Source organism: Camelus dromedarius, chromosome 2, assembly GCF_036321535.1.
Source record: "Camelus dromedarius isolate mCamDro1 chromosome 2, mCamDro1.pat, whole genome shotgun sequence".
In the NCBI taxonomy this organism is placed as follows: domain Eukaryota; kingdom Metazoa; phylum Chordata; class Mammalia; order Artiodactyla; family Camelidae; genus Camelus; species Camelus dromedarius.
In genome coordinates this window covers 51,759,192-51,787,095 of record NC_087437.1, presented here as the reverse complement: position 1 = coordinate 51,787,095, position 27,904 = coordinate 51,759,192, and the positions used below count along the sequence as shown (strand labels likewise).

The 27,904-nt window shown below is 48.3% G+C and overlaps 1 long non-coding RNA gene and 1 other non-coding gene across 2 annotated transcripts; one reads left to right on the top strand and one right to left on the bottom strand.

Annotated features, from left to right (window-relative positions):
- Positions 1 to 23: 23 nt before the first annotated feature.
- LOC116153161 (uncharacterized) lies at positions 24 to 27,904 on the bottom strand. Its single transcript, XR_010377323.1, has 5 exons — positions 27,845 to 27,904; positions 7,834 to 7,966; positions 6,455 to 6,618; positions 5,916 to 6,015; positions 24 to 215 (listed from the first exon to the last, which is right to left on the bottom strand). It is a non-coding gene; the product is annotated as an uncharacterized LOC116153161 (long non-coding RNA).
- TRNAN-AUU (transfer RNA asparagine (anticodon AUU)) lies at positions 385 to 460 on the top strand. Its single transcript is given in 2 exon segments — positions 385 to 421; positions 425 to 460. It is a non-coding gene; the product is annotated as a tRNA-Asn (tRNA).

The window sequence follows — 27,904 nt, the reverse complement described above, 5'->3', positions numbered from 1 at the left end:
AATGGTTTAATCAAATAAGGGTTTGCTTTTCCCCCCAGACAAGAAGTTAGAGGTGGGGGGTTGGTGATGTTGATTTAGCTGCTCAAATGGTTCTCTCAAGGATCCAGTTTCTTTCTGTCCTGCCTTTCTGCCATCCTCACTATGCTGGCTTTTTGTCCTCATGCTTGTCCAACCTTATGATTTTAATGCGGCTGCTGCGGCTCCAGGCATTACATCTGCATTCAAAGCACAAAGAAGGAAGGAGACATGGTATCGATGACATTTTCCCCTTTAATCAGGAAATCAAAAACCTTCAATTCCCAGTTGAAAGACTGAATAAACAGGTTGAAAATGTGAATGAAAGGGAGCACTCAAGAGAGAGGAAAGACAGAAGGAATTTAAGGGGGAGGGTATAGCTCAGTGGTAGAGTGTGTGCTTATTAGCATGCATGAGGTCCTGGGTTCAATCCCCAGTACCTCTATTATAAATAAATAAATAAACCTGATTATCCACCCAACCCCCCAAAAAACACAAGAAACAAAAAACAAGAAGGAAGGAATTCTTCCCAGAGCATCCTCATATCTTTTTTGACAGAATGGAGTCATGTGGCCACTTTTAGCTGCAAAAGAAGCTGGGACGCAGATTATTGGGCTTTTACTGTCTATGGTGAGAGAGTAATAAGAGAGAAGGAGACAGAGAATGGCTACTGAGTTTGCCAACACAGAATCTGCTATAGAATTCTTTTTTTCTTTTCAAAAACTATAAGGTGTTTAACATATATAGTTCATAGAAGGTACTCAATAAATACTGTCTGTTTGTTGCTACAATTGTTTCTATGTGTCATGCCTCTCAATTAGTTTTAGATGGTCATTTGCTATCCTGTCAGGCAGCAAGTATAGCTATTCACACCAAAGGAAAATCCAAACTAGACTCAACCTTAGGACACTGAGTTTCTACTATATGGTAGACACCATGCTAGTATTTTTTAAAAAGTTAATCCTGTCCACAACCCTTTCAGAAAGCTTTATTATCTACATTTTATAGATTAGGACACCAAGGGGCAAACATTTTAAATAACTAGTTCGAGATTGTACAGCTAACTATGTTTATCTACTCCGTAAATCTGTAACTGTGTAATCCGCCATAGAATTCTAGGTCGTGGCCATGTTGTGGCTTTCAAGGGATAAATCACAGAAGTCTGTCCTGGTCAATGCACCTTTACACATGCTGATTCCTGTTATTGGGACCCCCATCCCATTCCTATACCTCTCATATTTGTATAACAAAGCCTTCAGTGTGTTCTGGAACTATACTTTTAGAAGCAATTTGGCAACATGTTTCAAGGGCCATAAAAGCGTTCATAAATTTTGACCCAGTAGTTCCACTTCTGAGAATGTATTTGTTCCAAGGAAATAACCCCAAAGGGGAAAAAAGCCCCTACATGCTCAAAGATGTTCATTACAGCTTTAGAAATAAGAAACAACCTAAAAATCCAACAATAGGGAAATGGGTAATTAAGTCATAGTACACTCACTGAATAGCATATTGCATAGACATTAAAAGTGATCATTATAAATTTTGCTTAGCAATGTAAAAAAAAGGCTATGATATAATGTTACATCAAAAAACAAAACATATCACCATTCATTATTTAGATTACATAGCTGTCTTGGTCAGTTGGGCTGCTGTAACAAAATACCACTGATGGGGTGGCTTAAACAACTGAAATTTATTTCTTACAGTTCTGGAGACTAGAAGTCCAAGATGAAAGTGCCAGCAGGGTCCATGCCTTGTAAGGGCCCTCTCTGTGGGTTGCGGACCACTGACTCCTCTCTGTGTTCTCACCTGGTCTTCCCTAGGTGTGTGGTCACAGAGTTCTGGTGTCTCTTCTTCTTATAAGGGCACTGATCCCACCATGAGTGCCCTAACTTCATGACCTCATCTAAATCTAATTCTCTTCCAAAGGCCCCCATCCCCAAATACTATCAATCACATTGAGTTAGGGCTTCAACATATGAATTTTGGTGGAACACAACTTATAACTTAGCATATTTAAATATATGTCTGTGAATAAAGAAGACATGGTATATTTATACAATGGAATACTATTCAGCCATTAAAAACCGACAACATAACGCCATTTGCAGCAAGAAGGATGTTCCTGGAGAATGTCATTCTAAGTGAAGTAAGCCAGAAAGAGAAAGAAAAATACCATATGAGATCGCTCATATGTGGAATCTAAAAATAAATAAACAAATGAATGAATGAATGAATGAATGAATGAATGAATAAATAAATAAATAAATAAATAAATAAATGTCTGCCTTATGGACAGAGACTGGAAGGGAATTCACAAAAGTATTGGCTTAGGGTGATGGAATTGTGGGGGTGATTGATTGTTTTCCTCTTTACTATCCAAACTTTTGCAATGGCATTATATACTTTTTAACATAATTTGGGGGGAAGGAGGTTTGGATAAAAATGATCCATCTTTCAAGCCTCAGCTCAAATGCCACCTCCTCTAGGAAGCCTTTTTTGGTTTTTCCAACCATATTTTTTCTGAAGTTCGTTCTTATTTTACTGGACCATGTGCTGTTCTGGGGCTAGGGCCATGAGCAATTCCCCTTTGTTCTTGATCCATGATAGGCAGGGGTCACAGGTCAAGAACCCAGAAAAGGAGCCCATTGCAGTGGAGACGGTGAAGGGTGGGGCATGTGTGCAGTCAGGACCCAGTGATGGGATCTAAGCAACAGGTCCAGGGCACCAGCAGATGCAGGGCTTGGAAACTAGGGGCATAAACTGTTGGACACTTAGTAAAAGCTGGACTTTCTAGTTATTTTAAATGTATTATTGTTATTATATAAGTAATACATGCATACATACTCACTGTAAAAAAAAAAGCCCTATAGTTTAGATAAAGTACACCTTGGCTCCTACACAGTCCCCCTCCCCAGGGATTGCCAGTTTGCTAAGTACCCTTCGAGAAAGTTCTTCTTCATGTACATGGTTTCAAAGTGAGCATCCGTGTTTACATATGTAAAGCCAGATTGTCCTGTGGCTTGCTTCTCTCTGGTAATGAGACCTTCTCACTTCAGAATGCAGAGGGCTACCGCATTTGTCTGGACTTCAGAAAACCATGACTAATGTGGACATTCAGAAATGTACTTAGCCCTTTCTCTATTAATGAGCTTTTGGGCTGTTCCTGACTGTTCACGTTTCTGGCCCTGCCACCTTGGTGCCATGGCCGGGCCTCTTTGTGCACGTGGAGCATTTCTCCGGGCAGAGATATGGACTTGCTGTGATGGAGGGTCCCTGGCCGTCCACATTTCCACAGGCACTGCCAGATCCTTTCTACAAACACTGTGACAAATTCCATTCTTACTAGCAGTGAAGAGGGGTTTGTTGCCCTTGAATTCCTGTGAACAGTAGCTATTATGAATCTTTAAAATTTTACAAATCTGGTGGGTGAAAAATGTTAGCTCAGTGTTGTATGACTTGCATTTCCTTGCTGACTACTGAGGCTGAGTTGTTGTCATTGTTACCGGCCATCTGCGGCTCCTCGGAGGTGAACTGTCTGTTCTGAACTATCACTTAGTCTTTCTTTCAAGTGGTTTATCTTTCACTTACTATTTGAAGGAAATCATTATATATCCTGAGTATTAATCCTGTTCGTTTGCACATGTTGCTGATACCTTCTTCCTGTCTGTTACTTGTCTTTTAACAATATTTATGGTTTCTTTTGTCATACTGCAGTTTTGGATTTGGATGGAATCAACATTAGTAATCTTTTCCTTTATGGTTTCTGTGTTTTATGTCTTGCTAAAGAAAGCCTTTCCTACCCCCAAGTTATAAACAAATTCTCCTATATTTTCTTTTAATAGTTTTATAGCTTTGTTTTTTTACACTTGGCTCTCTAATCCATCTGGAATGTATTTAGCGGATGGCATGAAGCAGGAATCAACTTCGTGTTTTTTCACAAGAATAGCCAGTTGTCTCTACACCGGTTTTTCAAGAGTTCATCCTTCCTGTACTTCTTCTAAATGCTACTTTGTCGTATACAGAAGTCCTCTTTATACAAGAACCCTTTTAAAACTCCTGTCCTGTGACCTTGATCCACTCATCTTGTTCTGTGCCAGCACACCACCATCTTAATTAGTACAGCTCGGTGGTGTTTTATAATCTGATAGGGCAAGTTCCCCTTCTTTGTACTTCTTCAAACATTTCTTGGCTATCCCAACACAGTTATTCTTCCAGGTTAGTTTTAGAATGGGCTTGTTAAATTTCACACCCGCATACACACACCCTGTTGCAATTCTGATAGGCATTATGTTGAATTTATAGAATTCTGCAGGCAGAAGCCATATCTTCAACAGCATCAAGTGTTCTCACCCAAGGGCTCTGTGTTTACTTAGGGCTTCTCTTCTGTCTCAGGCCTGACTCTGAAGCCAACTCTACCACTTACTAGCTCTGGGATCTAGGGTGGGGCTCAGCCTCTCTGAGCCCTGGCTCCTTCGTTGTCTCTGATGTAGGAATTGCACATCCTTTCCCCGAGCTGACGGAGGGTTAAACCAGAGAAAGTGTGTGAAAGCACCAGATGCCGAGCTCCCAGAGGGCAGGCCTCTGCCTCATGTAACCCCGCGATCAGGACAGTCAGCTGTCTGAACAGCCCCAGGGAAAGGGGAGCACGCACTGCTTTCATTCAGGCAGATTCAGAGGGTGAAGGGTGGGAATGGGCCCATCACTGTGTGAAGTACTTTACACGTTACCTCATTTGTCCTCAAAACAAGCCTGCGAGGTAGTCCTATCATCCCCTTTTTACAGCTGAGAAAAATGAGACTCAGTGACATGTCTGCACTCGGATGCAAGGCTCTAATAAGCGACAACCTATGCCCTCTGTCAGGCCTAGTTGGGAAGCCAGTGAAGGCCTCTCCTGCTCATAAAGCTGGAGCTTCTAGATGGTCTGCTGCTCTCCTGTCTTAAGTCTAATGAACCTAGGGCAGATTAGCCCCAAGATACCACATGAGCATTTGGCACTTAGCACAGGGTCTTGCGCATATCAGGAGCTTGTTGAATTAGATCAGGACCAAGGCCAAATGCCATAAGGTGAATGCTACAGATAGTACAGTAATTGCTAGACAAGCTCAGAGGAAGAAAAGGGCCCAGTGGACTAGGGAAATCAAAGAAAGCTTCCAGGTGGCCATGAGATGGGAACTTGGCCCTGAAAGATGGAGAGGATTCAGACAAACATAAGAGAACAGAGCATTCTAGACTCTGAGTTAGTATGGCCAAACAGGTGAGCCAGCTGGCTGGACAGGCAGTGAGTGTGAACAGAGAAAGGCATTTCTCGATGACTGAAGGCTTGGCTGGGTGTGGAGTCTCCAGGCTGCAGCAAGGCTGGAAGGCCAGAAGGTCATGGACCTGGTATCTTCTAGGCCCATCTAGCTTATCTTCCCACAGTGTCCTAAGGTTAAGCTTCACTTTCCATGAGCAGCTCTCACAGCCAGTTGCCACGGCACCAAAACACACAGACCAGCTGTGGGAAGTCGGCTGGGAGGGGCAGGAAGGGGCTGCTTTCCTCATGCTCTTTGCCCGCCCCACACTGCAGCCTGACCGTGTCTCTTCACTCTGACTTTGTCTCCCCACTGCATGCATCAGTGCGCATATGTGTGAGCATCTAGGTAAGCTGTCGGCCCTTAGATGAGTGCCTCAGCCTCTCTGAACTCAGGAGATAAGAGTTTCCAGGTATGTGGGCATATATCTGGAGGGAACTCTAAACTGAAAAGATACATGCACCCCAATGTTCATAGCAGCACTATATATAATAGCCAAGACATGCAAGCAACCTAAATGTCCATCAACAGATGACTGGACAAAGAAGCTATGGTATATTTATACACTGGAATACTACTCAGCCATAAAAAAGAATAAAATAATACCATTTGCAGCAACATGGATGGACCTGGAGATCATCATTTTATGTGAAGCAAGCCAGAAAGAGAAGGAAAAATGCCATATGATATCGCTCATATGTGTAATCTAAAAAAAAAAAGAAAAGGAAAAAGAGGACACTAAAGAACTCATCCACAAAACAGAAACAGATTTGCAGGCATAGTGAACAGTCTTATGGTTATCAGGGGAAAGGGGGTGGGAAGGGATAAATTTGGGTGTTTGAGATTTGTAAATGTTAACCACTATGTAAAAAAAAAAATAAAAACAAATTTTTTCTGTATAGCACAGGGAACTATATTCAATATCTTGTAATAACCTTTAATGAAAAAGAATATTAAAACAAATATATGTGTATATATATATGTGTGTGTGTATATATGTGTGTGTGTATATATATATATATACACGTATATATATATACGTATATGTATATATATGACTGGGACATTATGATGTACACCAGAAATTGACACATTATAACTGACTATACTTCAATTTAAAAAAAAGTTTCCAGGTATGCACATACTCTTTTGGTTACGGGGTGGTACGTCTTGCTCCCACTGGAGACAGAAACAGCCTCATGGCATGGCCACTGTTAACCCCTTCATGCACTCCAAAAGGAAAAGAGAAGAGGAGCAACCCAGTACGTGCCAGGTGCTCTGTCGACAGGATGCCAGGTTGACTTTGGGGCTTTAAAAAACCAAAGCACATTAGTTCATGTCCTCTGAGAAGCCAGACCCCAAGAAAGGATTAGATATGCAAGAGATTTATTTGCTGAAACATCTGTGAAAGAAAAAGGCAAGTGAGCCAGAGGAGCACAGAACCATCAGTCTGTAATGGGGGTCTGACCCCTGTGAAGGGGAGATGGAGGGAAGGTGGGTGGGAGGGGTAGAGTCTCAGTGTAGTTCTAAGGAGGTTTCAGGAAATTTGTGAGCTAAAGTCATTCTCAGAGGAGGCCAGCATCTCTCAGGAATCACTTGTCTTAGGACCTCTGCCCTGTTCACTATTCTGCAGAAGGAGCAGCCCACAAGAAGTGTGGTCCCAGACCAGTGCACAACAGCAGTGACAACCTTTGGCCAATTACACTCCCTGCAGTAGGAGATCTGAGCAGTGCATTTTCATGGCTGCCACCCAAGGCACCTATTTGATAGCCCAAGAAAGGCTAGATATTAAGGTAAAGACAAGTTTGGGCAGACCTTACTGTGAGGCACCTCTGCTTACTACCTGTGTGAACTCAATTAGGATTTTCACTAACATGACTTTCAATTTTCATACAAAATGGGGTAACAGAACCTTTTCCATGGGTTGCTAAGAAGATAATCTAGCACATAAAAACCCCCCCTCCAACTCCAAAGGGTAAAAACTAGATGGAGCTGATTGGTTGAGAGCTTGGGTCAAAGGCCCAAAGGAGGAAGCTCTTTCCTTTTTCCAAGGGGAAAGTCGAGAGATTAGAAGACTGAGAAACATGGATAGAAAGAAAGCGCCCTGAGGCCCACTCAAGGTAGACGTAGATGTGGTATAGTTACTTGAAAGGAAAAGTACAGATTGTTTTGCACCACCTGGATTTAAGTGCTTCCTAATCTCATAAAAATGTATAGGTTCTACAATTATCTCAAAAAATGTTGTGAATAAAAATTTATTCACAAAATTTATCAGTTAAGAATGTCTTCAGCTTCAAATATCAGAAAACTTAACTAATGGTGTGGGGGAGAGTATAAGTCTGTGGTAAGGTGTGTGCCTAGCACACATGAGGTCCTACATTCAATCCCCAGCACCTCCATTATAAACAAACAAGCAAACAAACAAACAAATCTAATTACTTCCCCCCACAAAAAAAAAATTAAAGAAAAGAAGAAGAAGAAAACTCAACTAATTGTGACTTAAGCCATAAAATCACTTAATTACCTCATATAACAAGAAGCTTGAAGGTAGGTGGAATCTGGGGTCAGTTTAGTTTCTCAGTAACGCCTGGTTGCTGGATCCATGTCTCCATGTGTCTCTTGGCCTTTGCCTCATGATCACAAGATGGATGCCATAGCTCCAAACATCACACCCTCATACAATAGAATCCCAAATTAGAGGAAAGGGAAAGGTATAAAAGGGGGCATGTACCTCTCATTTTTCCTTTTCAGGGAGAAAAACCTTTCCCAGAGGCCCCCTGAAGACTTGTCCCCTTTGTCTCATTGACCAGAACCAGACCACTCCTCAACCAACCACTGGCAAATTTATTGCTAGGCACATGGCTGCTTGAGCAAGATCAAGGTCTGTTAGCAAAGAAGACTGCAGGAATGTTTCTTGAGAAGGCAACAAGAGCATCTTCCACAGGAAGAATTTCTGGAAACAGGATGAATTTTTCCATCCTCTGAGCATAGCTAAGGGGTTGCACAAGTACATAAACCCATACAGTGTAGTGGGAACAACAATAAATAATGTATAAGACACAGGAGTCAGGCTAAGAAAGAAATCCATTCAATCCATGAAGGGCGGAGGTTCAGAATAGTGGACATAGTCCATTATAGTGGAGCTGACAGACTCTTTGTCCTGAGGGTGGGAACAGGTCAGAGAAACTCACAGAATCTACGTCTGAACAGAGTGCTGCCAGATGAGTAGGAGTTCACTAGGCAAACTGTTTGGGAGATGAGCAGACTCACCCATGAAAAGCTATGTTTGTGCAGGTGAACAAATGGTTCAGTATTCTGAAAGGTTAAAGTTAGATGAGGCCATGCAGGGGCCAGGAATTGGATAATGGGGAGCTATTGAAAAGTTTTAAGCAGGAGATTGGCTTAAATAAATATTCACTTTTAAATGATTATAACATGACAACATGAAGGAATCTCAAAAACAGTTTGCCAAGCAAAAGAGTACAAACTATATGATTTCATTTATGTGGAGTTCTACAGAATAGGCAAAACTAATCTATGATGAAAGATACCAGAGCAGTAATTGCCCATGGGAATGGGGATTGACTAAAAAGGATCATGAGGAACATTAAGGGATGATGGAAATTTTCTAAATCTTCATTGCAGTGGTGGTTACATGGATGCAATATAGTTATTAAAATTTATCAAATTGTATACTTAAAATATGTGCTTCTTTGTATGCAAATTATACCTCAAATTTTTTTTTAAGTATTGGTAAAAAGTATCCTGGTGAGTGGATTGTAGAAGAATCCAGAGGTGAGGAACCAGTGAGAATACTGCAGGCATAATCCCAGAAGAAGATCCCTCGCCTGAATTGAGGCAGGGTGTGGCAGCAGAGGAGGGACAGGGCTGGAGAAGGAAAAAGGCTATTTGAGGCACTGGATTTGGGAGGGAAGTGGGAGGGAAAGAGGACTCAAGTTGACTTCTGGCTTCCAGCTGGGATGAATGGCATCAGAAACTGAGACAGAGACTCTAAGGGGAGGAGGTACAGGTTGAGAGGAAGGAGAAATGAGACACATTGAGTTTGTGATGGAGATGCTCTTTGGGATATTGAACACGTGGATCCAGACCTCAGGAAAGAGAAACGGGCTGGAGAGAGGCTGGCCCTCAAATGTACAGAGCTAGATAGGTCATCCAAGGGGAAGAAACTGAGTGGGAAGAGGTGGGCAGAGGCAGGAGGGGAGAGAGCCTTGGGGAGTACCAACAGCTCAGTACTGGTCAGAAAAAAAGGTTCCGGCTCAGGAAACTACAAAGGAAAGGTAAAACATAAGGGAAGTGCTGGGGTGGAGGGTGTCGTCCCAGAGGCTACAGGAAGGAAGGAGGTCAAGAAGGGGAGAGTGGTCGGTTGTGTTAAGTGCTTCCAAGATGTCAGAAAGGCTGAGAGGGATTGTGGATAGATCCGAGACCCACACATACGGGTAAAGAGGCTGCATTCAATCTCACATCTCCTAAGTCTAGAACCAGTGCTTTCTACCCTGTGACTCAGTGGGCTGCAAAGGAACATGAAAAACGCAGGAGACTCTGCAAAGGCCCTTCCTCATTTTTTCATCAAGCTTCCAAGTTTAAATAAATTATGGTTCGACTGAACAGTGAAGTACGACATAGCTGTTTAAAATAATGAGGCAGACTGATCTGCACTTCTGAAAGACGCCCACTTTGCTGACTACATGTCTTGTTAAAGGAAATTACACCTCTGGGAGGATATTTGCCAAAATGTCAACAAGGTTAATGCTGAACGGTGGGATTATGTGTGATTTTTGAAACTATTTTTAAACTTTTGATAATCTGTATTTTCTAGTTTTTCTAGACAAAGAAAATTTAATCTAGAGTATAGAGGAGGCGTATATGGATCCTGGGGGAGCAGAGAAGATCCCTGCCTTGGGGGAGTTCAAGAATGGGTCATGGAGTTCCTCCTGTCACAGTCATTAAGAAAGGAAAGGGATGAGGGCCCGAGCCTCCTCCCTGGGATAAAGGGACACTGGTTGGCCAGGTTGGATGAAGAAAGTCTTCACTGAGAAGCCACATTTGGAGATGACAGTAGATGACCGGGAGCACTGGGACCTTCTGTGGAGGCCTTGAAAGAGGCCTTGGCAGGATCATCTTGACATGATTCATCCAGACCAGTGGAGGGTTGGGAAGACCATGGGCCTTCCTGGAGTCTGGGGGCTCTGCTTGTGCCACTTAGCCCTCTCTGCCCCTGCATACCCTGTTCTGCCTGGAATGCCTTTCCACATCCCTCTTTCTGGCAAACACCTACCTAACTTTAAAGACTCTACTCAAGTACAGCTTCCTTGGAGAAGCCTCCTTCAGGACAGAGCACATCACTCATTCACCACTGTCTTCATGCCTTGCAATTGCCACCTTTTATGTAATTAACCTGATTTCAGGTCTGCTAGCTTACTAGCTGGTGTTCTCCCCCAGGCCATTATCAACCTGACTTTCAGGAAGACTCATCCATCCTGTGAGCCCACAGCTGCCAGGGCCCCAAACAAAATCAGAGGTTCTAGAGGAAATGAGGGACTCCAAGAATGAGCAAATGGGCCTGGGCATGGAGAGAGCCCTCCACAGTAACCAAACACTCCTGGTGAGTGTCCCCATCCACACCCTAGTGTGGGCACCAGTGACCAGACCCAGGTGCTACTTCCCTCCCAGGTGGGAGGGACGAATATATGTCCTGGGGAGCAGAGGCTGACTAGGTGTGACAGTCACACACTAAAGTCACTGCAGAAGGAAGGGAGTCTTGAGAAAGGAGACCACCACCTGAGAGAAAGGAAGAAAAGCAGAAACTGAAACAAGATTCAGAAACTGGCCTTTTCTAAAAGCTTTCTGCACCAAGCTTTGGGAACCAAGTTGAAAAGCACAAACGCTGAGTTTAAGAACCAAAGGCACTCTCCAAGGAGAATAGGACATTTCCACATAAGGCAACAAAATTAGGAGAAGAGAATGAAACTCTCCTGATGCATAAAACAGCTAAAAGGGACCCAGAGATTACTTGTTAGTTATGCAGAAAGCTTCTCCAAGAACTAAAATGATAATGGCTGTGCCAAAGAGAGTGGAAAGCAGGCCAGGTTACGAAGGAGGAGTCCATACAAAAAATCACAAAAGGCTGTGGAGATAAAATCAGAAGAGTCGTTCAGAAAAAGAAATGAGATATAACTTGTACAAGGCAGCAAAAGAATGAGAAAAACATTTTCTGACTCTAACAGGCCAACAAAGGGGGATAAGGAGACTGCTGGCTCGTTTTGAGTTGGGGAGAGAGAGCCTATAAGCAATGACACTAATAAGCAGAGGCTTTTAATTTTTTCTTAGCCTAAAAAGGTCAGCTGTGATCTGAACGCTGAAAGAGGCACCGCATGGGATCATGAGAAGGCAGGAAGCCAAGGGGGAACGAGGGAGGAACTTGTGTATTCACATCCACGGTCCTGATGACTTACATGCTTAGGTACTTAAGGAATTGGCCCAAGGTGGAATCAGATCACTAGCTCTCACGCTGGGGGGATTTATGGGGAACTGGTGAGGGACCTGGAGACAGGAGGGAGACCCAGGCAGCATGTCCCTGCCTCTCTTTAAACCTGGGGGAAAGCAGATGCCTCTGCAAGTGTTGGGCCCATCAACCGAGCTGCTATAATAGAAAACTACTGGGACACGTCATCAAAAAATCAATCTGCAAACACTAGGTCATAAGGAATTAGGTAATAACTAGTACTGCTTTCCAAAGAACACATTCTGTCAGAGTAATCCAATTTCCTTCCAGGACAAAATGATGGGCCTGGTAAATCAGGAACGGCAAGAGACACATAATCTTCCTTAACTTAAAGAGCACAGCATTTAATTTCATCTTCCATGAGAAGTCTCAGAAGAAAAACTAGGGAAATGGGGTCTATGGTTGGCCTTTCTCAGGTTGGGCAAATAAAGAGGTCGAAAGATTAACCCAAAGAGCAGTTCTTTACATTCTATGTAGTGTGGATGGTTTAAAATGGGCAGAGGTAGGGGTGGGCAGCATAATGTGTTGGTGGAAGCAGGTAACAGAAGTGTTAGGGGAGGTGAGAAGGGTAGTGGTAGTGGTGGTGGAGGTGGTGATGGCAGTGGTGGAGATGGTGATGGTGGTGGTACTAGTGATAAAAGTAGTGATCCTGTGAAGGTGATGATGGTAATGGTAGAGGAGTTGGAGTTGATGATGGCAGTGGAGATGGAAGTGATGGCTGTGGTAGATGTGGTGGCTATGAATGTAGGGATGGAGGTGGAGGTGGAGGTCATGTTGAGATGGTGATGGAAATGTTAATAGTGGTAGAGGTGAAGTTGGTGGTTATAGTGGAGATGATGGAGATGTGTGATGGAGATGTTGATAGTGATGGGTGTGGAGGTGGTTGTGGTTATGGTGATAAAGACAGAGGTGGAGGCTGTGGTGGAGATGGAGACAGTGGTAATGATAGAGATGGTGATAAAGGTAGTGATACTAGTGGAGGTGGTGAAGGTGGAGGTGACAACAGTGGTGGAGATGGAGGTCATGATCAAGGTGGAGATGATGGGGATGAGTGACAGAGATCTTGAAAATGGTGGGTGTGGAGGTGGTGGTGGTTATAGTGGTAGAGACAGAGGTGGTGGTTGTTTTGGAGATGGAGGTGGTGACAGTGGTGGAAATGGAGACAGCAGTAATGGTGGAGGTAGAGGTGGTGGTTGTGATAGAGGTGTTGGTACCAGTGATGGTGAAAACATAAACAGTGATAGTGGTAGAAATGGAAACAGTGACAGATGTGGTGGTCATGGCGGTCATAGACTAGACATGGTAAATCTGGGTTTCACAGCCATCCTTTTGGACATCTATGATGGACACCCACACTAGCTTCTTCTTTCCACATCTTTGCTGAGAGAAGTGGGCAAAAGACTTTAAGCCATTTGGGGCCCACTCTCTTTCTGACCGCCTCACCACTATCCTGTTAGTTCTGGGGCAATGAACCCCTTCTCTGCCCAGATGGGCTGGGTGGCTGTGGACCCCAAGAGACCTGTGTGAGGGGAGGATATCTCCCAGTCCAAAGGGGTGGGCACAGCCTGAGAGTCTCCCCAGCCAAGGAGAGGGAAAGGCTCCCAGAGTCAAGTGGAGACAGGCTGTCCGTGCTCAAGAGCCCCTGTTAGCTGAAGGCTATTCCCAGCTTGGGCAGTTATGCAGGCTGGGACCTGGGGAGGCCTTTTGCGCGTTCTGGTTTTTACACCTCTCTCCAGCCTGGGTTCTGTTACTGCAGCCCAAGGACGAGGGGAAGGGAAGGGTGGGCTAAAGGCTTCCCTCCACCTTGGTTTCCGCCAGGATGTGGCTGTTTTGTTGAGCGGACATAAACCTAAAACGCCCCCCAGGTGTGTGGGCCAATGTGTCTCAGGAGCTCTGAGGGTGGGAGAGAGGTGGGTTGCTGGAGCCCGCAGTAGGCTTTGTGAAGTGTGTGGTAGAAGAGGGGGTTGCCAGCTTGGGCTAAAAACATTCCTGAGGCTGGGAACTCAGCTCCAAGTTGAAGAATTCTTGCCCACTTCCTTGCTGTCTGCACAGTCCCAACTGGCTGTGTGACTAGGGGAGAGGTTCTTGAACCAATTTGGGCCTCATGATGTTCCCTTGTATCCTAGAGAGTTGGATGAGACAGTCTCAGAGGTCCTTCAGCTATAGGTCCAGTCTTGTTAAAGTACTTCACACCCCAGCTCTGTCCATAAGCCCACCACACCCAGCCCGCTTCAACCATCCTCTCTGCCTATAGGACCAGCACCCTCACCTGCGATGGCCTTGGTTCAAGGCCCAGTCTCAAAGCTAGTTCAGCTACAAAGCCCACCTGTGCTTGGCAGGCGGAAGTGACTTATTCCTCCACTAGACTCCCATAGCCTTTGTCTACCGTCTGCATTGAACTGTCAGACAGGAAGGTGCCAGATTTGGTGCCCTCACCACCTTGTTTGGACCTCATAGGCTTGAATCTCATTCACATTTTATCCCTCTTGGCAACCGGCATAGGCCTGGCAGAGGTGAAGTGAAGAGGGAGTGAATTTTACACCTGGAGAAACTGAGGCCCCGAGTAGTCAAGAGGCCAAGACTAGAGCCCAGATCTCCGGGCCCCCCATACATTGGAACATGGTGCCAGGGCCAGAAAGACCTATTGTAACAGACTTTGCACCTGTGTCATCCTTACTTAAAGTCTCCCAGACTTGTGCATGAATGGACCTCTTGAAAGAAAAGCAATTCTCATAGCTCCTATCTGTGAGCTCTGAGCAGTTCACAGACCTGATTTGTGCAATACCAACTAAAGGAACTGAAGTCTTATTACATGAAAATGTTTAACTGCAGAGACTTCTGTCTTTATAACTATTTTAATACTATTGAAATTTGAATCCAAATTTTTAAAGTATTCAGAGAATCTAGGAACTCTGAGAATAGGTACCATCCTAGCTCACAAACGAATTCACAGGAAGGCGTGAATGACTGATATCTGCTTTTCACTGTGTTGCTAGGTCCCAGGGTAATTTGCATTTTTAAATGTACCCTTGGAAAGGACCATGCATAACTTACCAGGAGGCATTATAAGGTGAAATGGCAGTCCTTGGGTCACCCAGGATGGTGAGAGACTCTTGAAACCCTTCAAAAGAAGCTCTGTCCAGGACATCAGCTCATGCTGTGCTTAAGGTGGGAGTAGACTGCACACACTCGGAAGGCCAGGGCAGGAGGCATGTAAGGGAGGGTTGGAGTGGGGAGGTTCCAGGTCTCTGTTCCAGAAAAAGGATGGCTTCCCCAGATTTCCCTTCCAAATTGTCACTCTGCTTCCTAGTCAGCCCTGCTGATAAGGCTGGGCTCTCCCCAGCAATGCAGACAGGATCCCCACCCTCCCCCACCCCAGATACACATAGATTCTTCCTCTAGGCTGCTCTCACACACTCTCTTCTCTGCAGAGATGAGGTAAAGCATTCAATTCCCATAGAAGACCAGGAACCCAGGAGATGTGCCTGGTTCTGAGACTTGCTGTGTAACGTTGGGCATGTACATTCTCTGTACCTTCCTTTCTTCGTCTATAACAAGAGATTTGGATTAGACGGTTTCAGAGGTCACTTCCAGCCCTGACCACTCTGCTATGCTAGTTCTCCTCTCCTTATGTCACGAAAGGTCCTGTGGTGATGTGGAAGTGGCAGGGGCTTCTGATTCATACAAATATGAGTGCAAATTCTACTCAAGTTCTTTTTAGCTGGGTCATCTTAGCCAAGGTACCCAGCTTCTCTGAACTTCACTTTTCTCAAATTTAAATTAAGGATAATATCTTCTATTACATAGTCTTGTTGAAAGCATTAGAGACAAAAAACATAGTGTGCCTAGTTTGCTCTCAGTTAATGGTAGTTATTAGTATATTGGCTAAGGAAAGCTGTGAAAAGCCATGTGTGTAGTGGCTGAAAGCAGGGACATGGAAGTCCCACAGCCTGAGTCTGAATTCTAGTTTGGCCACTTTCTATCGTTGTCACCTTGCATAAGCAACTTAACTCTATACTTCCATGTCCTCATCTCTAAAATGGGAATAATCATTATACTTATCTCATAGAATTGCTGCAAGGGCAAAATTATTCAATAAATTGAACACTTAAGGCAATGTCATATAATAAGTACTCAAAAATATCAACTGTGTCATGAATAGCCTAGGGGGAGGTTTGTGGGTGGGTGTGTGGGTGGGGGGTGCTCTCACCACTCTCCATCTTCTCCCACCTCCACCTTTGCTAAGCTGAATCTGAAGTCCTATTCTCTTTCCATCATTCACCTCCACAGCCTATGGACCGACCAGTTTTCATCTAGCACTCAGAGCCTGGTGGCCCTCATCTTCCCTGCCTCTTTCAGGAAGCCCAACTCATTCCTAAGCCCTCCCTGAAACTGCCCTCCTCTGCCCCCTGCAGCCTGTTAGCTTGTTCCTGTAAACTCTGCGGAGCTAGACTTCACACAGCCTGTATGTGCCAAGGTAGTCAGCCCTTACGCAGAGCTCCGGGGCTGTCTGATCCACTAGAAGCATCGCAATGTGCTCAGAGAAAGGAATTGTGCTGCCTCTCTTATCTAGGTCCTGATAGCATTCACTGACCTTAAGTTCTTCCTCAGAGCTGCTCTAAATTTCTGCTACTCATTCTTGAGCTCTTTTTCAGGTCTTTACAAAACAAAAGTGAAAAACTCTTTTTTGCTCACTAGATTGGACAATATGTATACATTGTATGATACCCAGAGGCCAGGCTGTGAAAGAATGGGTACACTCATACTTTGATGGAGGGAACAGCTTCTTGGGAGGGAGGTTTAGGACTATCCATAAGAACTGAAAATAAGCATATCCTTGACCCACTGATGCCACTTCTAGGACTCTATCATGTAGAAGTATCTCTATCTGCTCAAAGATATTCTCACAAAGATGGATGTGCACTAAAGCACTATGACTGCAAAACTTGTAGGGGAAAAAGTAAGTAATAAACAGAATAACTATACAAAGGAGGACAACACAACTTTAAAAGGTGTGTGTGTGTGTGTGTGTGTATATATACACACACATATATGGAAACATTAAGCTAAAAATGGTACATTGCAGAAAAATATATATGTTCTGATCTCATTTAGGGAAAAAAAGCCCACTCTTTCCCCCCACATCTCAGCTGGGTGGAGGCTTCCTGCAAGTTCAGGCTGGCTCAGGACAGCCTGCACTGGGTCGAAAGCCCAGCCCCTTCCTTCCAGGCAAGTGGGTCAGCACCCCAGGATGGCCACACCCGGGGAAGGAAGGACTACTGAGGCCCCAGGGTCAGGACTCCTGCCCAGTGGAACAAAATGGTAGCAGCCTCCATTCTGAGGCAGACAGATGTGGGTTCAAATCAGGACTTCATCTCTTACCAGCTGAGTGACCTTGGACAAAGTTCCTCAGCACTCTGAGCCTCCACTTCCCCAACTATAAAATGGGATTAATAATACCTACTGGTGGGGAATTAAAAGAGACAATGTATGGAAGGGTACAAGACGATCTCATAAATGCCAGCCTCTCCCGGCCCCTCAAAGATTTCTTTTACTTTGCTTTCAAATTCCTGTAATTCAACCTCAACAGCACTCCTACTCATCAGCCCTTCCATCCTCCCCACCCTAATCCTGATTTGGTCTCCATGGTGGTTTCTTCCCAGGTCCATTTTCACTCCTCACTAGGTGACCACACTGAGATCTCCTCCACCACTGAGTTGAGTAAGACTCATGAAGAGAGTTCTCTCTGGGTAAAAACATCCTCTCCTCCTCGCCCCACCCACCTCCCCAGTGTGTCTCCTTTTCCTTCCCACCTGTGTCCTAGCTCCCACCCTTAGGCCTTCTTCAGGACATAATCCCATCAGTCATCTCCCCTTTCTCTCCTTGGCATCTTCAATCCATCCCTGCCCTCCACCCCCAACCTTATAATAAAGCTCAGATGGGTCCCATGGTAAAACACCCACTTCTCCAACCTGCTGCCCACCCCATCTCCCATCTTCTTTTACCACCAAACCACCTCCTTCTGACCCTCCTGCCACAAATCCGGGGACCTTTGTTTGGCCTCCTTCCTTGGGGCCCTCACTTTGACTTCTGGGCAACAGTGGAGACAGTTAGCCACAGGCCCTTGGAATCGCGCTCCTGGTTTTTGCGACTTGGATGCTCTGCAACGCCCAGGATTCTGCCCTGTGATACACCCCTCACACCTCCCGCAACCTGGCCCCTCTCTATCTTCCGAGATCAACCTGAGGGTCAGACTTCCATCTTGTTGCTGACAGAGTGACCGAGCTTGGGAAGAAAACGACCCGTGTTCTCTCTTTTTCAGAGTAGAACACTTAAGCCCAATAACATCCTCAAGTAACTTCCCCAAGGCCACACAGCGCGTGAGCAGAGCCCTGCAGGTTTTTTTTTTATCACGGAATCAAGTGCTTCCGGAACTTTCCCGCTCTCCGGAACTTCTTCCTTTCTACTCTGCACACTTTCTCCGCCCTAGAAAAGCCCAGCCAGGTGCATGTTAGCATAAAGACGTCCGTAATTAGCCTCCATTTCCGCCGGGTGGGTCATACACCGCTGCCTGGGTCCCAGCCTCTGGCCCGCGCCCCCCACCCCCTTATTCCTCGGCCGCGGGAATCCCGAGCACCGGCCCCGAGACGGGGCAGGAAGCGTTCGCAGAGGCTAGGCCCCTGCCCCACCCTGGCCAGCCGTCCCGGGACCCCACCTACGGTCTTTTTTCCTTCTCCTCCCGGCGCACGCAGCTCGCGCCTCCCGAGCGTGGGAGGGTTTGATTGACCTTGGCAACAGGCAGCCAAGCTCTCAAAGGCCTCGGCCCCTTGCGGCCGCTCGGCGCCGGGGCTCCAGTTTTTGCCCCCACCATCTCTGTTTCTCGCCTGGCCGGGGCCCGGGGGAGGGGAGCTGGCAGGAGCCCACTTCGACCCTCGGCAGCAGCGCTCCGCTGCCGGAGACGAGATCTGATGAGAATGTCTTCCTGCAAATTAAGCCTTCTCGGGATTCTTCATCCGGTGCCGGCGGCGAGCCCGGCGCTCGGGGAGCCTGTCCTGGGGGCAGCGCGGGCGCAGCAGCGGTAGAGAGGGCTCAGCACCCCTCCCTGTGTCCCCATCCCTCCCGCCTGCACCCATGGTTGGCCGGCTCAGGGTCGGAGGGTAGAGCCCAACTACCAAGGCCTCCCAGAGAGAGTGCCAGCCGTGCCCCTCTGCCCGACTCGGGCTGCCCAAAGTGGCCGAGCACCTCTCCCCCTTCTCCCGCTTACCGGTGGGGAGACACCCTCCTGGGCCCTAGAGGAGAGACCCCTGGGGTCCAATCCAGTTTCTGCCTCGAGACAGCAGTGGTACTTGGACGATTGCTTCTCTGTTTCTCCAGGTGTTAAAAGGGGGTGACAGTACTTTTTGGTTGGCTCTCGTCGGCATTCATGATCCTACATGCCAAGAACCCGCCACAGGTTCCCAAGACATAGTAAGCCAAAGGCCCTACCCAGCATGACCCTCGAGCTTCAGGAACTCTGGGAACTCCCACCCCATTGTTTGCAAACGTTTCCACCTTCGTTTTTCTGTGAAAACGATCTGAAGCTTTCACTCTTAGAGAAGTCTGCAAGGGGTACAAGAGTTTCAAGTATATTTGGAAGAGCAAGAGGTAGAATTCTGGAACATGACGCTATCCTGGAAAAATCATAGACTCTAGGAAAATAAAAAGCAAATGTCCTAACGCAAGAACTTGGCCTAACACTGACTGCAGTCATGTAGGCTATGAATTTCATTATTGTTTAATAACTATTATTATCCCCATTTCACAGACGAGGGAACTGTAGCTCAAGTGATTCCTCAAGGATTACAGAATTGTTTAAACAGCAAGGTTCCAAGTTGAACCCAGCTTCTCCAATTCCAAATCCTGTTCTCTTCTTTGCTACCCCACACTGCCTTTGGACAATACTATTTTGTACTGTTTATAGTTTCTGCATTTATCACTTTTTTTCTTAGTATTGGTGATTTTTTTAAAGATTCCAGCCTGTTTTAACTGCACTGAAGGAAGACAAAGAGGAAAGTGTGTGTTTGCACTTGCTTCCAGATTCAAAATACCAAGCAGGGTGTTGGGGTGGGGTGGCAGTGATCAAGTGGCAGGGATGGTGAGATTCCAGGAGCTGGAGCGGCAGGGCATCTTGAGAAGCCCCTAAGGAGCCCCTCTGGTTCTAACCATGAAGCGTTGGTGCCTGAAACACAGTCCTCCCACGCTTCCCACACTAGGGATCCAGGAAGGGCTGTAAGTGCCCAGCCCCAGGCCGGCCCAGCTCTGTGGTAAGAAGGATGCTTGGCCCAGAGGTGGTCCAGCACTAGGCTGCTCGCCTCGGGGGTAGCTTCCTGGCAGCCAGGGCAGTACACACCTCTGGGAGGACAGACAGAGAGGCATTCAGAGATTGAGACAGGGAGAGAAAAGGTGGGGAGGAAGCACTAGAATAAGAAGGAGAGACAGGAACCCAGAGGGGAACAAGGGAGCTATTCAGAGTTAGAGAGGGGAGGCCGCTGGGGAGAGAAAGAAAAGACAGAGGAAAAGGGGAGAAAAAAGAAACAATCAGGCAAGGGGCGGGGGGGGGGGAGCAGGAGGAGGGGAGACAGAGCAGAGAGGGAGAGAGTGGAGAAGAGGCAAAGCAGAGAGTAGCGAGAAAGGGAGAGGCATGAAGGAAAGAGAAGAGGAGAGGAGAAGAAAGGAAGGAGAGAAGGAGGGTAGAGGAGGAAGAGGAGGAGAGCCGAGAGGACCAGGGGAGGAGGGAAGAGGCAGTGACAAGAACTGGGAGAGGGAGGGGATAGAGCTAGCGGCGAGGAGGAGGGCTGTGGGGCCGGAGGGTGGGACCGTGTACTAAGCCTTTTCTTTCTCTTTTTTGGGGTGGGCGGCGGATCTCTGCCGAGATAACCCAGCCAAGCCCCCTGCCCCGCGTCCCAGCGAGGGGCCGCAGCTGTATAAATATCGGGGGTTGGGGAGCGGGGCTGCTGCCCAGGGGTCAGCGACACCGGAGAAGGCTTTGCTGTCATTAGCTAATTGAGCCCCAGATGTTAAGAAAAGGTTACGTCCTCCTCCGGAGAGTTTTTCTTTTTAAACACTTTACACAGATTCCCCAGCCAAAATGGCCGGGAGGCGCCGGGGCCCGCACCCACCCCACACCCAGCCCACTCCCCCTGTCCCACTCCCCAGGGCCCCAGGCCCCCGGGCTCCCGGAAGCCGCCAGCCGCGGCCGCTGCCCCTGTAATCCCAGTGGCCTGCCCGGAGGCGCGGCGGGCAGGAGCCGGGACCACCGGCGGCGGAGCCAGCCCCCAGCCGGGGCCGCCGACTGGGAGGTCAGCCCAGAGGGAGGGCGGCGGGGAGCGGGGGACCCCGGGGAGAGGGGCTCTCAGGCTCTTAATCCCCCTGAAGGTTGCAGATCAAAGGCGCTAGCGCAGAAGCAGAGGCGGTGCGGGTGGGGGGCGGGAGCTGGCTCTGGCCGCAGCCCTCCCCTCAACCCCATGGGCTGGGTCTCCCGGCCCAGGACCCCAGGCTGCCAGCCCAGGGGGAAGGGGCTCCGGCTGCAGGGTGAGGACCGCAGGCCCACGGGAAAGCCGGCCAAGCGCCCCCACAGTGCCTTCATGGAACTTCCCCCTCCCGGGGGGCTGAGGGAAGGGTGTGTGTCCTTCCCACCTCCAGAGAACAAAACTCCAGAATGCCAGACACTTGACATATATTCTTTCATTTACTTTTCACAATAATCTAATGGGGTTTTAAAAATTATTATTATTGGTTCATAAGCGAGGAAATAGGCATCCGAGAGGTTAAAGCCACTTGCCCAAGGACACACATCTTTAGGAAGTAGCAGGGCGGAAAATTAATTCCACAGGGCTCAAGGCCCTGCCTTGCCCTTACCCCTCACTACTCTCCTCTAGCCCTTCTATCCTTACCTCTTCTCTCCCATCCTATCCTCCTCCTCTGTCCTCCCAGACTCCTTCAGCCCCCAAGAAGGGAGCCACCCACCTGTGGCCCTGACAAGTGGGGTGGAGTGGGGGTACAGCTTGTGCCAAGGGCGCGGCCAATGTGGCAACACCTACAGGCTAAATGTGCGGGATGGGGCTGGGCAAGCATGTGCCTGGGTTGAATCTGAGCTGAAAGAATGTTCATGCTGCCCCTGCCCCAGAGGTGGAGCTCCCTGCTCAGAATAGAACCGAGCAAGTCAGAGCTGGAAGGGGCCTTGGAGATGAACTGATCCAGCCCTCTTGTTTGACAGATAAAGCTGAGCCCCAGAGAGGTGATGTGTCCTCCCCAAGATCACACAGCTGTTTGGTGGCAGAGCAGGAATAAGAGCCCAAGAAGTGCCCTTGACTGAGTGCCTTGGTGTCTCACACTGGAATAGCTCTGCACACCTGATCTTGTTTAGCCCTTCAGCAACACTACAAGGTGAAGATTATCATCTGTGTTCTAGACATGAGGAAACTGAAGTGTGGAGAAGCTAAGGGTACCCCAGGTCTCCCATCTAGAACGTGATAGAGCTGGTTTCGAACCCAGACCTTCCTAAAAACTTCCCTTTCCATGCCCCCAGGATACTGGGGCTAAGGAGTAGGGATTGAGGGATGGAGAGGGTATCAGGAGCTCAACAGCTCTGGAGACACAAGGGAAAGAGGACATAGGCTGGGAAAAGTCCTTTCCTACAACTTTAGATTGACCCTCCATGGCTTCCCTGAGTGGACCAAATACTGAGGTGCTTCCAGAATTCCCTTTTGAGTGTCAGTGGTGGGGTGGGTAGAATTGGCTCGTGGCCCTTCTGGATTGTGAGGGTATGGAAATGCAGGAGAGGCTTTAATTTACAGGCTCCCTCTGATTTCCTGCCTAGGGGAGGCTGTGGTTCAGGTCTAGGCCCTACAGCTTGGCTGTTTCATCCCCAACCCACACCTGGCTTCTCAAGGGGCACCGTCAATGCCATCTCACCCCAGCTCCATAGACAGACTCCAAAAGCTTCATCCTGATACCTCTCTCCCTTCTCAGCTTCCTTCTATGGCCCTGCCCCACCTCTTCTTAGCTTCTCACTGACTCCATTTCACTCATTCATCCATAAATACATTCCACAAAAATTTGTCACATATGGACTATGTGTCAAGGCACTGGGCCAAGCACTGGGGATACAGCAGGAAGTAGACTGCCCTTTTGGCGCTTGCAGTCTAGCAAGAATGCAGAATTAATCAAACAAATATGTAAATAAATATATAATTTCAAATTGGTGTTAGGAAGCAAAGTACCAGGAGTTTTGAGAAGTTGTAACAATAAGAGGTCTGTATGTATGAGATGATTATTGAGACAATAGAGACTAAAGATTATTATTACTTACAATTACCCAAACTGGAGGGCTGAGGCAATCATGCCCACATACCACCTGCAATTCTAGGGTGGGTCACAACCCAGTCTGTCCCTGAGGGCCCAGCTGACATGGGTGAGAGTGAGATGATTAGATGGTGGCCCCAATGCTGACAGTCCCCTCTGCTACCCAGCTTGGGATGAAGCGGTGCCCAGTTCAGAGGTGGTGAGGAGGCTGGGGGCACCTCTGGGCTGGGTCTGGAGGAACAGACCATGTGCCCAGCTGATGGGTGTGTGAGCCTCTGACATCACTCCAGGGAGAAATCCCTCCCTGCTCTGCCTTCTAACCAGGTCCTCCATTGGCACTCACACGTACTCTGGCACTCTCCTCCACTCTTTAGGGAAGAGCTGGACAAGACTGTGAAAAGTGTAATAGAGCTAGACAGGCCCTGCCTTGAGGTCAGGCAACCTTGGGCTCAAACCCCACTTCAGCCAGTTCCTGACTGTGTGACCTCCAGCAAGCTCTTGGTGTCCTTGAGCTTCCTGTCCCCTCTCTGTTCTTGGAGAGAGAGAAAAAGAGCCTGGCCATGTATGGCTGCGAGGAATTGATGAGCTCAGGCATGGAAAGCACCGAATATAGTGTCTGGCCCCATGGTTCACCATTAATAAATGACAGCTGGTCGCTCTGATTATATAACAGGATAATTAATATATAATGATAATAAAAGAAACCTCACTCATGCCCTCTGGGCTCCCACCTGGTTCCCTGAGCCCCTCTGGGAGGTCACTCCCACAGTCGACCTCCTGTGAGAAAGAGTTTTACAGCTCCATGAAAATCATCTTAGCAACTGCAGAACCTCTTGAGGTCAAGGCAGGACACACAGTAGGTGCTCAGCATTGACTGGGTAGTTGGGAAGAGGTGGGAAGTTAGAGTCTGGGAGACGCCCAAGTATGCTGCTAGGGGCAGTGCCTCCTGGCTCCAAACCCCAGGCTCTCTGAGCCCCAGGTGGGCTGCCCCACCATACTGGGTAGCGCCTGGCCCAGCTCTATGCTCTTCATAGGCAAAGCACCAGGCTGGAGAGGTCTGGCCTAGATGAGCCTTCCCAGCCAGCCAGGCAGAGTCCCAGCCACGGCCACCGCGCCTGCTCCAGCCGCTGCAGGGCACAGTGCACACCTGGAACCCATTAGGCCTGGCCAGGAGCTTGTTCCCTCTCAGCATAAATAGAGTGAAGGGTTTGTTTTGACTACTTTAAATTGTGCAGATTTTAGGGCCTGAGAATTGGAAGCCCCCAGGGCCCTGACGGACAAACAGACTAAGGGACAGAGGGCTGAGGCAGCAGGAAGAGTCCAGTCTGGTTCCGGTTACTTGTCACCGACTGCTTAGCTGGGTGAGGATCATCACAGCCACACTCCATGGAGTGCATGCTGTGGGCATGATGCTTACATATGTGTCCTACCTCCCAGCAACCATGCAGGGTAAAAATTAAGAGTCCCTGACTTCTGGATGAGGAGAGGCAGTGACTTGCCGAAGGTCACTGGGCTAGTGTGTGGCAGATCTGGATTCCATACCAAGCTTGTCTGATGCCAAGGCTTTCCAGGGACCATCAAGACTGCAGTGGGGTGGGGCAGAGCCCTGTGTCACTGTCGGGAACTCAAGACACACACAACTACAGTTGCTCAGACCCTCACCCCCGCCAGAGGACAGGAGTCTGAACCTCTGCACTGGGCTCCTTCTCCCAAGTCGCCAGCTCCTGACCTCAACTGCCCCAGGCAGTTGTGCCCCCCAGGTCAGGGTCAGGTTGACCTTGGCAGGAGGGAGAGTTTGTGGGCGCTGGGCTGCTGCCAAGGCCTCACGAAATGAAAGGGAACCTTGTCCAGTCCCACACAGGGCCCATTCTCTGAGCATCTCGAGCCAGCCCAGCCCCCATGGAGGGACCTGATCCCTCTTCGCCAGCTATTCATAGACTCACGGAAGAGCATCCGTTGCCAGGGGCAGGGCCCTTAGACGTCCCCAGGCCCAGCCCATAAAGTTTACAGTTATGGAAACTGAGGCCCAGGGAAAGGAAGGACTCCCTCAAGGCCACACAGTGAGTTAATGGCAGAGCAAAAACCCAGACCATTGCTTCCGAGGCCTAAACCTTTTCCCCAGGATCTGGGCCTCACCCTAAACAGGCAGCCTGCCTTACCTCCCTCCCTCCCTCCTGGAGACATCCACAGCTGTGCTCTCTGACCCCCTTTTCACTTCCACAGAGGGACCAGCATTATGGTTGGACTCTCCATGTCTATCTTTTCAGTCATCTCAGCTACCCAACCTGGAAGGCACTGTCTTGTGAGGCGGGGATTGCCCAGTCCGTGGGAGTGGTCAAGCAGTGGCTAGTTGCCTGCTTGTCATGGAAGTTGCCGAGTGGGGATCCTGCTGTCTGAGAAATGGTCTCTCTAGACGTTCCCAGCTGACACGCCTAGACTCCTCACAACCCTGGGACAACCTAAGAGAAGAAGAGCCTCCCAAGAACAGTAGGCCCAGAGGGCCAAAGAGCCACCACAGCATGTGCATACTGACCCCGTCCATCCTCCCACGAGGGGAGAAGAAAGATTTGTAGAGGTTCTCTCTGAGACCCTATAAGCCACCCCCTGGCCTCCAGGCTTCTCATGCTTCCTTCACCACAGGGAGCCCACACCTTCAGACAACAGAGGTTTTGTCAGAGGTCCCCACAGGAGCCACCCAAAGAAGTCCAGGCCTTCTTAGGCCTCTGATTCCATTGTCCCCTGCATCTTGGGGCACAGACCCTTGAGGCTGTTATCAGGGTATGAGATCCCAGAGGAGAACAATGCCTTCTGGAAAAGGGGAACCCCAACCCCATCCCAATTCTCCCCAAGCTATGCCCTCAGCATGGCCCAGCCCAGTAGGTCTGTTCCAGCTCAAGAGTAGGGACCTGGAGTGACCTGGGCCAATGCCTCCCCACTCCCTAACCACCCACATACACACTCTACGGGTTCCCCTCAAAGAAAGTGTCCTGACACCTAGAGAAGAAGGTGAGCCTGAGGGTGGGGAGGGGAGCTGAGGGCAGAGGATGGGTTGGTCAGTTTTTGTTTTTGTTTTTGTTTTTAAATTATCATATAATGTAGATGCAAAGAAAATACTATTTTCTAGGAAATAAACACACTGCTGCCTGTCAGTATTCTCACAGAGGTACAGACTGCATCTCAAAAATCAGCCAAGACCCTTTTGCTGGTTGAAATATCTCCATGTAACATAATGAGTATCTGGTTGAGGCTCAGGTCCAGCAGGGACTGGACAGCAGCCCAAAGAGGTCCTGAGGGGCTCTGTCAGTAGCCCCAGGAATCTGAACGGGGTTGGAGCAAGGGACAGGAACAGGGCCTTGGGAAGAACACCTAGAAGGGAAGGGCTGAGAAAACAGCGCTGTTGGACCTTTGCAGGAAGAGGCCAGTGGTGGGCAAGACTAGGGGTTAGGACAGCTGATGTTCAAGTTCACGTGGTAGGCGGCATCCTCCTGCCACAGCCCAGACCTTTGGTGATGGCCTATAAGGTACAGCCCAGAGTTCCTGTGTCCCAGGTGGAAGGGTGAGGAGAAGCACACACTTGTTGAGAGTCCTTGGAAATACTGAGGGCTGTGAGGGTTTTTGTGTTACTGGGGCAACTTTATTATTATTAACACTTAAGTATTAAAGGAAAAAGGTGATCTTTGGAAGGCTAAAACTTGCAGACATCCAAAAGGTAGATACAAAATAAACAACAGCCTTTGACTAAGAACCTGCCAATGCAGAGCACTTAACATACACTGTCTCACTCACTGGCATACCAGCCCTGCCAGGGAGGCATTATTATGCCCATTTGAGAGATGCAGAAACTGAGGATCTGAGAGACTATGTGTCCAGCCCAAGACTACAGTTATTAAGTTGCAGAACCTAGACTCTTAACTGTTGTCATGCCCACTCCAGAGCAATATTCTTTCCCCTGCAGTACAGCACTGAGGGCTAGAATGTTCAGGGATTGCCAGGTTGGGGCTGGACCACCTCCCTCGCCCATTACACACACACACCCTTACATCTGAGGAGCCTGAGGTACCTAGAGAGGTGAAGCAGCTTGTCTGAAATCACACAGTTCCTCAGGAGTTGAACCAGGGCAGAATTTAGGACAATAAAAATGTTCTGAATTGCTAACCAGAGGGAAACTCTGCACACCCCCGCCCCCGCCCCCATCAATCTGTCATAGCCACCCTGATTCAGCTCCTGTAGTTGTAAGTTGTTTTCTCAGACCCCCTCCCCCAAACACACCTGTTGTTTTGGGGGTCTTGAGGCAGGGCCCTTTGAACAGGATGCTGCCCCCTCATTTCAGACCTTCCTCCCCTCACAGCCCATCGGATGGCTTGCACCCCCCCTCCCCCTCTCTGGCCTCAGCCCCCAAGGGACCCTGGGTCTCTGGTTTTTGTCAGGTCTGAGAGCTGGTGGGATTGATTTATGAGAGGAGCCCCTACCCCCACCTCACCCTGAGCCCTTGGTCCTCCTCCTCCTTCTCCTCCTCTTCCTCTTCCAACTCCTCCTCCCCTGCCTGACTGCCTGCTCAGTTTTCCACAGAGTCAGGATTTCCCTGGGGCTGGGGGCTCCAAGCCAAGAACAACACAAGACCGGTTCCCCCACCTCCCCTGCCCCTCCCATCCCCCTCCAGCTCACTCACCCGCCACAGCGGCCCCCTCAGTTGAGAGGAGGGGTTGAGAAGAGAGGTCCGGGCCCTGCC